This window comes from Agrilus planipennis, unplaced genomic scaffold, assembly GCF_000699045.2.
Source record: "Agrilus planipennis isolate EAB-ADULT unplaced genomic scaffold, Apla_2.0 scaffold11, whole genome shotgun sequence".
In the NCBI taxonomy this organism is placed as follows: Eukaryota; Metazoa; Arthropoda; class Insecta; order Coleoptera; family Buprestidae; genus Agrilus; species Agrilus planipennis.
The window spans coordinates 689,910-704,938 of record NW_020440736.1 but is presented as its reverse complement, the minus strand read 5'-3'; the positions used below and the strand labels follow the sequence as shown (position 1 = coordinate 704,938).

General features: G+C 28.6%; 2 long non-coding RNA genes across 3 annotated transcripts in view; one reads left to right on the top strand and one right to left on the bottom strand.

Moving 5' to 3' along the window:
• Positions 1 to 2,567, top strand: part of LOC112906135 — a 4,392-nt gene extending 1,825 nt beyond the window's left edge. Inside the window, exon 2 of the long non-coding RNA XR_003232180.1 lies at positions 624 to 2,567. This is a non-coding gene — a long non-coding RNA (uncharacterized LOC112906135). The remainder of the gene's footprint in view (positions 1 to 623) is intronic.
• Positions 2,568 to 2,915: 348 nt separating this feature from the next.
• The window catches only part of LOC108733818, a 21,396-nt gene continuing 9,282 nt past the window's right edge, over positions 2,916 to 15,029 (bottom strand). Inside the window, exons 1-3 of one of the 2 annotated variants that reach the window (XR_001937284.1) lie at positions 5,772 to 5,796; positions 5,366 to 5,512; positions 2,916 to 4,532 (exon numbers count right to left, since the gene is read on the bottom strand). This is a non-coding gene — a long non-coding RNA (uncharacterized LOC108733818). Of the gene's footprint in view, positions 4,533 to 5,365; positions 5,513 to 5,771; positions 5,797 to 15,029 lie in introns of those variants that run through there. The other variant, XR_001937283.1, reaches the window with a different exon arrangement.

Below are 15,029 nucleotides of genomic sequence, written 5' to 3'. Positions count from 1 at the left end.
ATCCACAGCTTTATTTCATATGTAAGGGACCAATGTACTAGACTTGTAAAAAAGACTGCAAAAAGCATTCAAATACAAGCACATACTTAATAGAGTAGTTAAATACAAATATTTTTGAGTTATATTTAAGTATAAAAATGCAAATATATTGTTTTCTTAAATAGTTTGCTTGTAAATAATATTTATACATATAAAGAACTTATCAAATAGATAATTTTAAAAAATATCCTATCGCAAGAACATACTTGTGAAAAGTATTTGCTTAAAAGTTTTTAATTAAAATACTTAACTTGTGTTTTTTTATCGAAAAAAATATTTGGATTATTGTAATTTTAACAACTTTTTGAGCAATTTATACACAATCATATATTCTGTTCAGTTGAATTGTTTACAAATCATTAAAGATAAAAAAATCAACAAATATTTGACGAAGTACCTATTTACAAAGTCAAGTAAAATTTATACTTAAATACAGGTAAATACTTCGAAAAGTACTTCAAATACAATTATAAATACCCTAAGAGTATTTGAGTACAGTATTTTAAGTACTTTTACTCAAATACTTTACAAGTATGCAAGTGACTACACTTACTTAATTGGTTTTTTTTTGTCCGTTTCTACAGATTACCTTATGAGTATGAAGCTAATTTTGATTCTACCCTGTGGTATCATTTTTCATGGACTATGGACGTTACCTGTTGTTGACAACTTCATCTTGCAACATTATGCAATTTATTTCCAACAATTCTCGACATAGCAATACTTAAAGGAGACGTGGAGCTACCAATGTGGTGTCTGTCGCTGAACCCTAATGTGTTGGGTGACTCTACTACAGAGGTATGTCGTAACATATAAAACATAATTAGACATTGATAATTTACTCTAAATTAATTGCAAAGGTAAACAAATTATCAATTTACTGCTGATTTCAAAAGACAACACTTTTTGAACTTTGTATTTCCTAAAGGGATGGTTTATACCTTTCTTATATGTATTTTTATATAAATTAGTACAAGAGGTGGATATATTGAAAAGAATTCTAGTAATATGTGTTATACACTTTTATAGATTATAGAATCCTTGCTTTTTAATTACTTAATTCATATCTTTTATCATTTTTACAATTAAAGTAAATTTCTTTGGGTTATTGCCTCTATAGTAAATAAATTATTCCTTTGATTTTCAATTTCATTTATTTTAAATTCATTGAGAGTATCAGTATCTATTTTCTCGAGTACAGTTAATAAATACTTGCTTATTGTTAATTTAAAACTACACCCTAATTAAAAAAAAGATACTTTTATTCTTTCTTATTTTTTATGACTTCTTATTTTACATATCAAATTTTATAGTAAGTAGTTAATTGGCTATTTTTTTTACGAAATTAATACTTCCAAAAAACTTTGTTAACTGTTTTGTTATTTTGTCATTTTTTAAATAATTTAACAAATGAAAATAAAATATTCGATAAATCCACTTGTAATTAATATTTAAGAAAGTATTTATTTATTTATTGTAATAATTACGATAAGGTATCATTAAAAAAAGGATCGAACGGGATTGTATGAAAGTCTGAATGGGGTGTTTCGTGTATGAGAGAGTCAAGGTGAACGAGGGTGTGAGAATGGAGTAATGAATAGGGATGCCTTACGAATGGAGGAACGAAGGGTGGTGTGAGTTAATGAATGGGCAAAAGATTGCAAGTACGAAAGAGGGTGTGAGAAAGTAAATCCTACAACTCCACTCATATATCCACTTGCGGAGTACCCTCATTTGTAGATGGTAGTACTCTCCAAGTGGAGGCATGAGTGGAGTTATGAGAGAGGTACAAATGGGGATGTGTGTGTGGGAGAGAGGGAGAGAATGGAGGTACAAATGGGGACGTAAGAAAGTATTTTCATAAGTCACTTTCATACCTCCACTCGCAAAATACCCTCATTCGTACATGAGGGTACACTGCGAGTAAAGGAATGAATGGTTGTGTGAGTAAGAAGTTTGAATGGGGTTGAACGAACTAATGAAGGTACTCCATTCATATCGTCACTCGCATAATTCCCTCGTTTTAACAGGGGACGCTACGAGTGGCGATATGAATGGAGTTGTGACATGTACTATCTCACACCCCCATTCGTACCTCCATTCGCAGTGTACCCTCATGTACGAATTAACGTACAGGAATTTGCTTTTTACTCGACAAACTGTTAATTAGTTTTCTGGTCTTGTAATTATGTTCAGAGTTCACAAAGTCACAATTAGTATAACGTCTATTAACAACCGTTGACAAAGTGTATACGGTTAATTTATATTATTTGTAATTAACAAGGAAAATTGTAAAAATATTGCCTAAAATACTAGTTAGAGTTTTATAAAACAATATCAGGATCAATTTGTACTATTTTGTTGTAATTTTATAATGAAAAATTAGTGTTAATCTATATTGCCATAAATGCTCTAAATTTTTATTATTTAATAAAGATTGTAATAATTAGGCCTGTGGTTTGATATTATGTATTTGAAATGTGCCTTATATCTAACTGTGTAGATCTTATTAAATGTTATGTTAATTATCGTTCGTTTTACTTTAGGAAGTTGTAGATGTAAATTTTCTATTGAATGTTAGATGGTAGTAGTAAAGTGTCCTGTAATTCTATAAAGTCAAAGTGTCAAGTTGGAGTGTTGACTGATAGATGGCGCTGAGGTAACTGTCGACAATGTATTTTAAATCGTTTATTTAAGGATGAGAAGCTAATATATAGGGGTGGTTGGTCGGTGGTTTGGGATGGGGGGCCCGGATTGGAAATGTATAATAGATGGAATAATTCTTAGTATGATCGTAAGTTTTTAATCCTTTAAACAACATGTAATATAAACGAGGTCAAATGTTTAGCACGTTGATGATTGAAGACAAACAGTACGTTGTTAAACGAAATCTATATTGAAATGCACGATACAATATTGATTAAAAATATTCCAGTTTCATTACAATTTTACATTACGGTATAAGTTACACTGTATAGTAATAACTCAAATACATTTAATAAAACATTAGATCATAATGTACAGTAATTCAAATATATTTCACAAGATATAATATTGATATTACACAATAAGAAATTGAAAACTTTCAAGTCCAAAAAAAGGAAAAAGTAACCACCGTGGATACACCCAACTTAGCAATTTTTGTTCCTACCGTATACAGACAAAACTATTAAAATCTGGTAACTGAATCTTGAAAACTGTGCATGATATAACACATGCAATTGTAACAATAAGAAATTGAAAACTTTCAAGTCCAAAAAAAAGGGGTAAATAACCACCGTGGGTAAATCCAACTCGGCAGATTTTGTTCCTGTTGTCTACATACATAACTATCAAAATCTGGTAATTAAATCTTAAAAATTGTGCATGATATATCATATGCAATTTTAACAATAAGAATTGAAAACTTTCAAGTCCATAAAAAAGGGGTAAGTAACCACCGTGGGTAAACCCAACTTCGCAGATTTCGTTCCTGTTGTATACATACATAACTATCAAAATCTGGTAATTGTGCATGATATAAGAGTTGCAATTTTAACTATAAGGAATTGAAAACTTTCGAGTACAAAAAAAAAGTGTAAGCAACCACCGTGGTTTCAATCCGACTTTACAGATTTTGTTCCTGTTGTGTACATTCATAACTGTCAAAATCTGGTATTGAATCTTAAAAAATGTGCATGATATATCATATGCAATTTTAACAATAAGAAATCGAAAACTTTCAAGTCCAAAAAAAGGGGTAAGCAACCACCGTGGTTTCAATCCGCCTTTACAGATTTTGTTTCTGTTGTCTACATACATAACTATCAAAATCTGGTAATTGAATCTTAAAAATTGTGCATGATATATCATATGCAACAATAAGAAATTGAAAACTTTCAAACCCAAAAAAAGGGGTAAGTAACCACCGTGGGTACACCCAACTTCGCACATTTTGTTCCTATCGTAAACAGACAAAACTAGTAAAATCTGGTAATTGAGTCTTGAAAACGGGGCATGATTTTTATTGTTGTTAAAATTGTATAACACATGCATTTTAACAATAATAAATTGAAAACATTACAGTACAAAAAAAAGGAGTAAGTAATCACCGTGGGTAAACCCGACTTCACAGATTTTGTTCCTGTTGTTTATAAACTATTAAAATCTAGTAATTGAATTTTGAATACTCACGCACGATATAACATATACAATTTTTTATATTGTAATAAACTTACAATTTTACTGAACTTGTGTCTGTTGTGTACATATAAAGAAAATAATCTGATAAAACAGACTTTTAGGAACTGTGTAAGGTATAAAGCTTATAATATTAACCATAAGACATTGATAGTTTTAAACAAAAAACGAAGAAATGTTACTTTACAGACAAATACAAAACATATAATCTATAAAATACTACTATTAACGGAAGAAGAAGCAGTCAGGTAGGTATCTGCACTTTTGTTTTATCGGAAACAGATCTTCACAGTAATGTAGGACATTATAACTTCCTGAAAACCATAAGTAAATTTAATTAGAATACGTTAAAATAATTCTGACCAAGCAAATAATTTGCTATTTTTTTGTATTAGAAAATGTATTACGACAATAAGCGACGTTTCATTTATAATACAGCATAAAAACCAATAAGGTGATGTATGATGTATGTAGTCGAAATTTTACCTGAATATCACAATAAATTTGAATAATAAGATATCAGAAAATATTTATCAATTATACCTGTAACGAATTACATATATAATATTCTTACTGAAATTGTTAATTTGAAAAGAAATCTTTTGATAAAAATAAATTTAATAAAAAAATACTTTAGTTGATTTTTTAAGAAAACAACGCTTTATTAAATCTGAATTGATTTGAAATTTAAAAACGAATAAGACATATTAAGTGTATAAAAAATGTATATCATTGAGAACTAGGACCACAAATGACTGCACATATTGTATGTATACCTTTGAAAGTACATTTAATACTACAACTAAAATTTGACTAAAAACTTTCTTAGCTTGTAAAAGTGATTTAAACGAAGCTAATTAACTCACATTTAAAAATTAATAAAATAAAGAACATCATATCACATATCCTCCTCCTAGTTTTAACTATTCTAGTAACCACTACTGTGTACAGGTACTAAGCACTGTCTATATTAAGCACTTTCTTGCAGTAATGAATGTAAAAATAGTCATGTTAATAGATAATAAATAATAGTAATGTAAGGAACATAATAAAATTAATTATAATTTCTTAACTGTGTAGACATTCAAGTAGGATCGAATAAATAAATGTTTTTTAGATACACAGTTTAAAAAACTAATTAACGTACCGAATACCTCACAGGTTCCTCTCTCAAGTGGAGCTTTCTGCTGTATATCACTTCTGTTTCCTAATAAAACCATGACAGACAGCATCTTTTTTTCTAAAGAAGTGCCACACTTACTTCATTTCTTTTCCTGGAGATGTATTTAGATTCCTAGATAAAACATTTATATTGTTAGTAAAAATCTTGACACATTTCTTAAATAATATTAATGTGATAGTTTGCAAAAGGAGGAAATCCAATTTTGAAGATTTTTAATAACAGTTATTAAGTTCCTTACATGTACCTATACTGAATGAGAGTATAATTAAAACAAAAGTAATTAATTAATAAATATACACATTCGAAAACATTTTTAAGAATCTGTTTTATGAAATGTCTGAAGTAAGCACATTTTGAAAGCAAATATTACTTATAAATAGTAAATTTGTTGCTATAATAGATGGAATAATTCTTAGTATGATCGTAAGTTTTTAATCCTTTAAACAACATGTAATATAAACGAGGTCAAATGTTTAGCACGTTGATGATTGAAGACAAACAGTACGTTGTTAAACGAAATCTATATTGAAATGCACGATACAATATTGATTAAAAATATTCCAGTTTCATTACAATTTTACATTACGGTATAAGTTACACTGTATAGTAATAACTCAAATACATTTAATAAAACATTAGATCATAATGTACAGTAATTCAAATATATTTCACAAGATATAATATTGATATTACACAATAAGAAATTGAAAACTTTCAAGTCCAAAAAAAGGAAAAAGTAACCACCGTGGATACACCCAACTTAGCAATTTTTGTTCCTACCGTATACAGACAAAACTATTAAAATCTGGTAACTGAATCTTGAAAACTGTGCATGATATAACACATGCAATTGTAACAATAAGAAATTGAAAACTTTCAAGTCCAAAAAAAAGGGGTAAATAACCACCGTGGGTAAATCCAACTCGGCAGATTTTGTTCCTGTTGTCTACATACATAACTATCAAAATCTGGTAATTAAATCTTAAAAATTGTGCATGATATATCATATGCAATTTTAACAATAAGAATTGAAAACTTTCAAGTCCATAAAAAAGGGGTAAGTAACCACCGTGGGTAAACCCAACTTCGCAGATTTCGTTCCTGTTGTATACATACATAACTATCAAAATCTGGTAATTGTGCATGATATAAGAGTTGCANAAAAAAATTTTAGAAAATTTGAAACCTAAATTCAACAAATATTTGGTACGGTAATTTTACTTAAATAAAAACGCCCTAATTACGATTAAATATCATCCAAAAAATATGTAAAAACGTAGTTAATGGCGTTGTTAATTAACAAGACATTACTGACACTGAAACTTACTACAGTATTGTTTTTTAATAGTAAATTGTTATGGGAATAATAATAATAATAGTTTATTGTAAAACCGTATTAAAACCATTCCTTATGTCCTGAATAAAAATGTTAACATTAAGCTAGTTAGTTAGTCAATAAAAGAAAACTTAAGAATGAGAAGCGCTTGAAAAACAATCGTTTCTTAAATTATGTTAAGATTGCCGCTCCTAGAATATTATTTACGTAGATATAAAGTCGATTTAATAATTATGAATGGATTTAGGTTACGGTATGTAATACTGAATATACCTAGTACAAAAATATTGTATCAACCATCAACGTAGAATATAATACGCTCCACAAGTGGGAAAAACTGAGAAAATTATAACTTTAGTTATAAGCAACATAAAAAGCATGTGTTGAAAATGATACATAAATGTTTGTGAAAAGCGAATTTTGAAAAAAAAAATAATTATTTTCTGTTTTTTTTTGTCCAATGTGCAAATATGGATATTTGTCAATGTTACAAGAAACTTATTCACAAAATAGTAACAAAAACTCACCATTTGTGCATTTTCCTTTTCACTGTTCGTTTCTTCTTTTGCAGTGTTCTGTGACCTTCGCCTTGAGCTTGATTAACTAGCTCTAGCGAATTATTCCAAAATAAGTATAGGTAATCTAAATAGATTTTAATTGAATAAATCGTTTTAACATTTCCATAAAATAACGATTTACCTAATTTCATAAAATTATTTTTTTTTTGACAATAAACTTTAATTAATCTAAAACATACGCACCCGAAATATTAATTAGCTACTAAATAAATTCGTCGAATTTTGTACGATTTACGATAGCTATATGAATCGTGATATATAAGGGATGCTAAATTTTTAGAAAACCAAACCAAGAACGAGGACAATAATGTTGAAACAAACAGCTATAAACATTTAGAAATAATAAAATAATATAAGAAAGTAGCTTTAATGTACATTGTTAAAAATGTGTATCTAGATTAGTTAACGAGAATTAGTTGAAATGTTCATTATTCCAGAACAATAAATTAAGGAAAATTTACAGGGCTTTGAGTATTTATCCTGTATTTAAATAACAATTATTTTCGGTATAATACAAAAATGACGATATTTTAGAACTTTTTAAGACATAAAACAGGTGAATTTGATTAAGGGACTTTTATAATGACGAAGAACAATTTTTAATAGTTCTTTATTTTTTTATGACTATTATTAATACATTATTATTTGCCACTTAACGGTACGCTTAGCAATAATACATCTTTTTATACTCATGTATGCCTTTATACGAAAATGTAAAAAGTATTGAATTTAGGAATGTTTAATAATCTTTCACAGTAACTTTGGTGTATCACTAGTTGACGTAGAAAAATAAGGACTAGAATTAAAGGACTAGACAATTAAAAAGTTAATTGGAAACTTCAAGATTCTTATGTATTTACATTTTTAAAATAACATTTGGGCCTTACAAGACATTTATTTCAAACTAAACGAAAACGAGATTCGTTTTTCGTAATGCAACTTTTAAAAACTCGGAAAATCGATTAGTAATTTGAAATAAGGTCAAGTAAGTTGTTATTGTAGTATAAATATTAATTGGAAGTTGTTCTACAATGAGATTGGCAGTAAATGGAATGAATGCATAGGTAAAAAGTAATAACTTACATGACGAAAATACGCTGGATAACTAATGTACTGAAAAAGAAGCTGAACACGTACACAATTTGTATTTTTTTTTACATTACTCTAACGCAGAATCAAAAATATGAAAATAGTTTATACATTCATATATTTTGTATATTTGAGTCTCCAATGTAAATATAGATATAATCTTGTGAAGAAATCTACAAAAACCATTCTATAACTTAAGGTGTGACAACCTAAGCATTCTTAAATCTAATTTTGATTTTGTGCCTCCGATCTTTTTATAATACATGCTAATAGACGCAATTTATGTTTACAAATGCGTTTATTTTATTTAACATTATCTACTAAACGCACTTGAAAACAAACATTAAATACACCTAAGAAGTATAGTTACCGATCTCTTCGGTATTGTACCATTAATAGATTTGTTGTAAATCCCATAGTTTTCTTTATAAATATGTATAAATACGGAGGTAGATTTTGGAAACATTAACTATCTTTTAAAAAATTTTTAAAAACTCATACAAAATTACCGTACCACTTTAATTAATACATTAATAGTAATAAGTCAGGTTTTGGTTTTGTGTATACAATGTTACGGAATATTGGCTATTTTTTTTAACTTGTTATCTATAGTAAAAAAAGCAATTATACCAATGTTTCGTCCGATGATTGGGGACTACCTCAAGGTAATTGTACAGGTATTTTTAAAAATAACGAAATAACAGCAGAGTTCTTTAACACAAATACTACGAACAGTAATCGTAAATTTAAACAATACAGTATTACAATAAATTGTATTATTAACATTATAAAACACTTGTTAGAAATGAATTTAAGTTATTTAAAACCGATTAACTACACACGAGCACAAGATATTAAAAATTAAAATTATTAATGCCAAAGAAGAATGTTGGTGAATTTCCATTTTTAAAAATATCTTTACCATTTGTCAGACTCATTGGACATATTTACAGCAATAAATGACAAATTTATTAACTTACATTAATTTTTTTGATAATTAACAAAATAAATAACATTACGATCTTTTTTGATATCCAGCATAAAAGTACGCAGAAAACAACTTTATCTGTAATGAAATTGACTTACCAAATGCCTGAATGATTCCTTTCTGAACTGAGATAAAAGCTAAAAATCTGCAATCTCTTCCATTTCCCAATAGCAACAAAATGGGTCAGCATCTTTTTTAGAAATGCCTTTCATTTACTCCAATTCCTTTTGACATCTACTGCCTCCTACACAAAATATTAATATTGTTAAAAAAAATGTTTTAATACATTTTTTGAAGTACTATTAAAGAGAGCCAATTTTGCTATTGACGTAGTAAATTGGGGGTGCAGGTGGGTCAGACTCACCCTAGGATCCTCCTGGCCCACTCTAGAATATCAATTATTCAAGTACAAATAACAAAATAAATCTACAATAATTTACATTTATAGTTGCTTATGTTAGGTGGAGTTGAGAATTTGACCCCCCCTGTGAAAAATTTACTGCTACACCTATGAATTTTGCAAAAGGGAGAAGTTTAATTTTGAAGATTCTTAGTAACAGTTAATTNATTATAAAACACTTGTTAGAAATGAATTTAAGTTATTTTAAACCGATTAACTACACACGAGCACAAGATATTAAAAATTAAAATTATTAATGCCAAAGAAGAATGTTGGTGAATTTCCATTTTTAAAAATATCTTTACCATTACCTTGACTAAACCCCTAATCAGCCGCGAATCGTCGGTGAATTGTAAATAGAATTGTTTTATACCTGAAATACTTCGCAACTGTATTTTTTGCCAACTATTTTTTTTTCTTTTACGATGCAAAATAGTTTATTATTTCTTATTTTTTTAAAGATATTTAGTGATTGGACAAAAAAAAAAATAAAAAAAGGACTTTTCCGACAGCTGGTGTTTTTTTTTAAATGACATCTTGTATTTCTTAGACTGGGGCATTAAAAAAATAATAAGGGGATTTCGTTTTTTTTTTTTGTTGAATTGCTTCTTTTGTATTTGGGCTCGTGTTCGGCACGCGTTTTGAAAGTGAAAGGGGTTGGTGGTAAAGCGCTTAAAATTTGCAAATGTCTCCCTTTTAGAACCGAAATTTGGGGTGACGTGCCGGGATTTACACAAAATGGGAAAACGTCGATGCACAGTTTGAATGGATGTTTGCCATCACAGTATCCTTTGTGTAAAATTTCCCCTTTTAGGTAAAATAGTAACCCCTTACTTACTTTACAATAATTGAATGCATTTTCAAACGTTATGTAACAGCTGCATGAATACTATGACGATTGTTGCTTTTGCTAAACAAGATTAAATTTATTTACTAAAGTTACCAATCACTCGTCTAGAAAATGAATTTAATCTCCACCAACAGCTGTAGATATTTGTCCATTTTTTTTTTAAATAAACGTATTACTGCAAATATCTCTCAAACAGTGAAACAGATTCTTAAAAATAAACACATTAAAGTCATTTTAAATCTAATAAATTTTAAACTGCATGCATAAAAATTCGACCTATATCAGGGAAAAAAAATTTTAGAAAATTTGAAACCTAAATTCAACAAATATTTGGTACGGTAATTTTACTTAAATAAAAACGCCCTAATTACGATTAAATATCATCCAAAAAATATGTAAAAACGTAGTTAATGGCGTTGTTAATTAACAAGACATTACTGACACTGAAACTTACTACAGTATTGTTTTTTAATAGTAAATTGTTATGGGAATAATAATAATAATAGTTTATTGTAAAACCGTATTAAAACCATTCCTTATGTCCTGAATAAAAATGTTAACATTAAGCTAGTTAGTTAGTCAATAAAAGAAAACTTAAGAATGAGAAGCGCTTGAAAAACAATCGTTTCTTAAATTATGTTAAGATTGCCGCTCCTAGAATATTATTTACGTAGATATAAAGTCGATTTAATAATTATGAATGGATTTAGGTTACGGTATGTAATACTGAATATACCTAGTACAAAAATATTGTATCAACCATCAACGTAGAATATAATACGCTCCACAAGTGGGAAAAACTGAGAAAATTATAACTTTAGTTATAAGCAACATATATAGTCTAAGTAAACATAATGTGAAACCCGTATTAACACTTACACTAGATAGGGGTGCAATTTGTACCCTCTGAATCTGTGAACATTATTCTACCAACAATTTTTAATTAACAGATAGATATCACCGGGTACAGATTGCACTATTTTTGATTTTATGCTCATTTTCACAAAAATTAAACACAACTGGGATTGTGTTACTGTTTATATATTTATATTTATATTCAATGCCCATTTTATTTTCCACCTTCATTAGCACAAAAATAATCATATTATACGAACTGAATTAAGTATCTAATCTATCTTTTTCTACTTTTTAATTAAGTACTTTTTCATTTACATGAAACAAAAGTCCAGCTTTTGGCATTTGATGTTACAATGTATTGGTTTGAACTTATCATCATATAATGATAACTATTACGTAAAAAATTATTGACTAGAATGCGCGACTAGAGCAATATAGATACATATTGTACATACATTTGAAGGTGTAATATAAAAAAGGCAATATTATCGAAGCTTCCTCTCAAGTTTTTCTCGTGCATTTCATTGTTCACTATTGTTACAAATATTGTACTGTTAGTTATATTCAAATTTGACTATTTCTATTTGACTAGCTAGTAGTACATAAAATGGCTTTGAATGAGTAGTGTATTTTTAGCCCTTATTGTATTTTTCCATGTGGGGGGAATATATCTGCATAAAGTAATTTAATATTATGTTCCACGCACTGTTATGCCTATTCACATAAATGTAGACGCTTATTCATAGAATTGCATTTCCCCGATTTTTATAGAAATCGCTAAAATGCGAGCAATTCTGCTGCAGGGTATTTGACGGTAATCCAAATGGTTACATTAATTCGGTAAAATGAAAAATATGATCATGCCTTCGAAAAATATCTGAAATCGATTCAAAAAATTTTAAAAATACGTACTGTTACTATCTTTGTCTTTTTCACACGAGCTTATGACAATAGTAAACAGTGACGTCAAAGTGCATTTATACTTTTTATCCTGTATTTTTTTAGATATACACACGAATTAATTTCTAACGATACAGGAAATCAATTTAAGAAACAAAAAAGTTAATCAATTATACAATCTTAAACTTGGTCTATTGTAGTCCAGCTGAATTTTCACTTATACTGAAATGAGAATAAATTGACAATAAATAACAAAAAAAATGGTTACTAATAGAGTAAAAATTTAAGTAATCGTACTTTTAAAAAGCATCATTTAACACGTATCCTTATGGAGACTTATCTTTCACCATCTGTAAACTCGTAATTTTTCGATAATTTAAATAATTTACTTTTCAACTTTATTTTTTCATAATAATTTTTGTGCATTGCGAATCTATTATATACAAAAAAGAAAATATGTTTCGTTCCAGTTTCAGCAGGTCGGGTATAGTCGGAAAGCGCTCTGGCTTTTATTTATTCATTTATAATTAATTAAGTCGTTTTATTTTTAAATTAACTAATTTACCCGAATTGCAAAGTGAATAATTTAATAATCAAATTAATTATTATTATCTACTACAACAGTTTTGCTTTAGGAATTTTAAGGTATTAATTAGTGTTTTGTTATAAATTTTTATTTAGTTGCTGATTTTACCGTTCAAAGCTCGACTGGACTACATTTATGTTCAAAAATGAAGTAAGGTTTTTGATTTGTAAAATTGCAAAATATACGAATTGTTACGCAAAAATCGCTAACAGATGCATATACTTAGGAAAAAATGGACATAGGGGTGTTTTGGCCATTATAAAAGTTTAGGGTAAGTCGACAAGGGAGAGGGGATAAAGTAGCACGTGTAAAAGCAGCTGTTTACAGAATTTAGGAAAGAGGACCAAAAAGCACAATAGCGTAAAAATATGCTAAAACGAACGAGATTTGCATATGATATAAATTTTCCCTGTGTGCATTATTTTCACTACATTTACGCAAATCAAAGTGTGAATCAGTGAATTTCGCTTTTATCTTTTTATCACGTGAAATTAATGGCATTATTTATTCGAAACGCAAAAATAATAAAAAATTATTTTCAACCAAGTCACAATTGTTGGGCACGATGTTTCTTTCTTTTACGAAACGAAATAGTCAATTTGAATATAAACAAACAGGCGACGTTTGGGAACAACACATCATCCATAGTTGTATTTTGTACACATTATTACAAGTGTCAAATAAAGATATACTATTTATTATAGCACCCAAACTGTTGCAAGTAGCAGATCATTTGCAATTACTGAAGGCACACAGCTTAGTATATTATAACTAGTAATTAGCAAAGGTAGTCGGTTTGTACTATGCATGTAAAGTAAGTAAAAATATGTTTTGTAGTTTATTTCGTTTCGTTTTTGTTCTTTCAGTTTTGCGAACAAACGTTTTCCTTTTTAGCACTTCCGAACCAATTCTCTCGTAATCGTGGATGACAGTTGATTTTAATTTTTTTGTTTGTTTCGATTATATGTATAAATAAGTCCCTGATGACAATGGTAAACATGGCGACGACGCGATGACGACGGCATGGCCTCGTAACTTTCCCTCGTGTAATCCGTTGTTAAAAGAAAAAAAAGAAGGAGGTAGATGGTCCCAGTCGCCGTTATCTTCTTCTTAACCATGAGGTATGCGTGTTTGTTTGTATGTATCGTACAACATTTCTTGTGTATATATAACGTAAGAAGAAAGATATTGTACCACTTTGATAGCGGTAGGAACTGCAGTTGTGGGGCGGAGGCGGGTAGCAAGTAAAGAAGATTCACTACCACAACACGATAAACCACCTCCAAAGTGATTGTACTTTTTTGTATTAGCTAACCCTGAGTTGCGTGGACTGGGCAAGCAAATGCACATTACTTGAGCAAGCTAAACATTACATAAAATGCAAACAAGTATATTAATGATAAAATAGGAACTTCTCGAACATCACCTATAATGCCTTTTTCACCGATTTAAAGTCAGTTTTTTTTTTTTTATTATTATTTTCTGGTCATTCAGGCGAAAATCAACAGACTATATATAAAAATTTTACTCAGTCTTTCCAGTTTTTGCACAAAAATATGTTTCCCACTCCTCGTAATATACGAGAAGCCAGTTACTCTGGGAATTTGTCTTATATAAATATATGTACCTATATATTATATCTTCTTTGCTGGAATGAAATAATTTATCAAAAAGGAGACATTTTTGTTAGCAGGAAATAATTTACTTCTTTTCTGATGCCAGTGAAACAAAAACTTGACACTTTAAATATTTAAATTTTAAAAAAGAATTGAAAAGCGAAATAGAAGCAGTTGCATTACTACTACACTAAAAAAATATATATATTTGATGTCGAGATTTTAAGTTAAGTTAAATTTAAACAAATAATCTTTGAATAAAAACTTTCTTGGTTAGCGAAAGTGAGTTAAAGAAAGCTAATGTCAGACTCATTGGACATATTTACAGCAATAAATGACAAATTTATTAACTTACATTAATTTTTTTGATAATTAACAAAATAAATAACATTACGATCTTTTTTGATATCCAGCATAAAAGTACGCA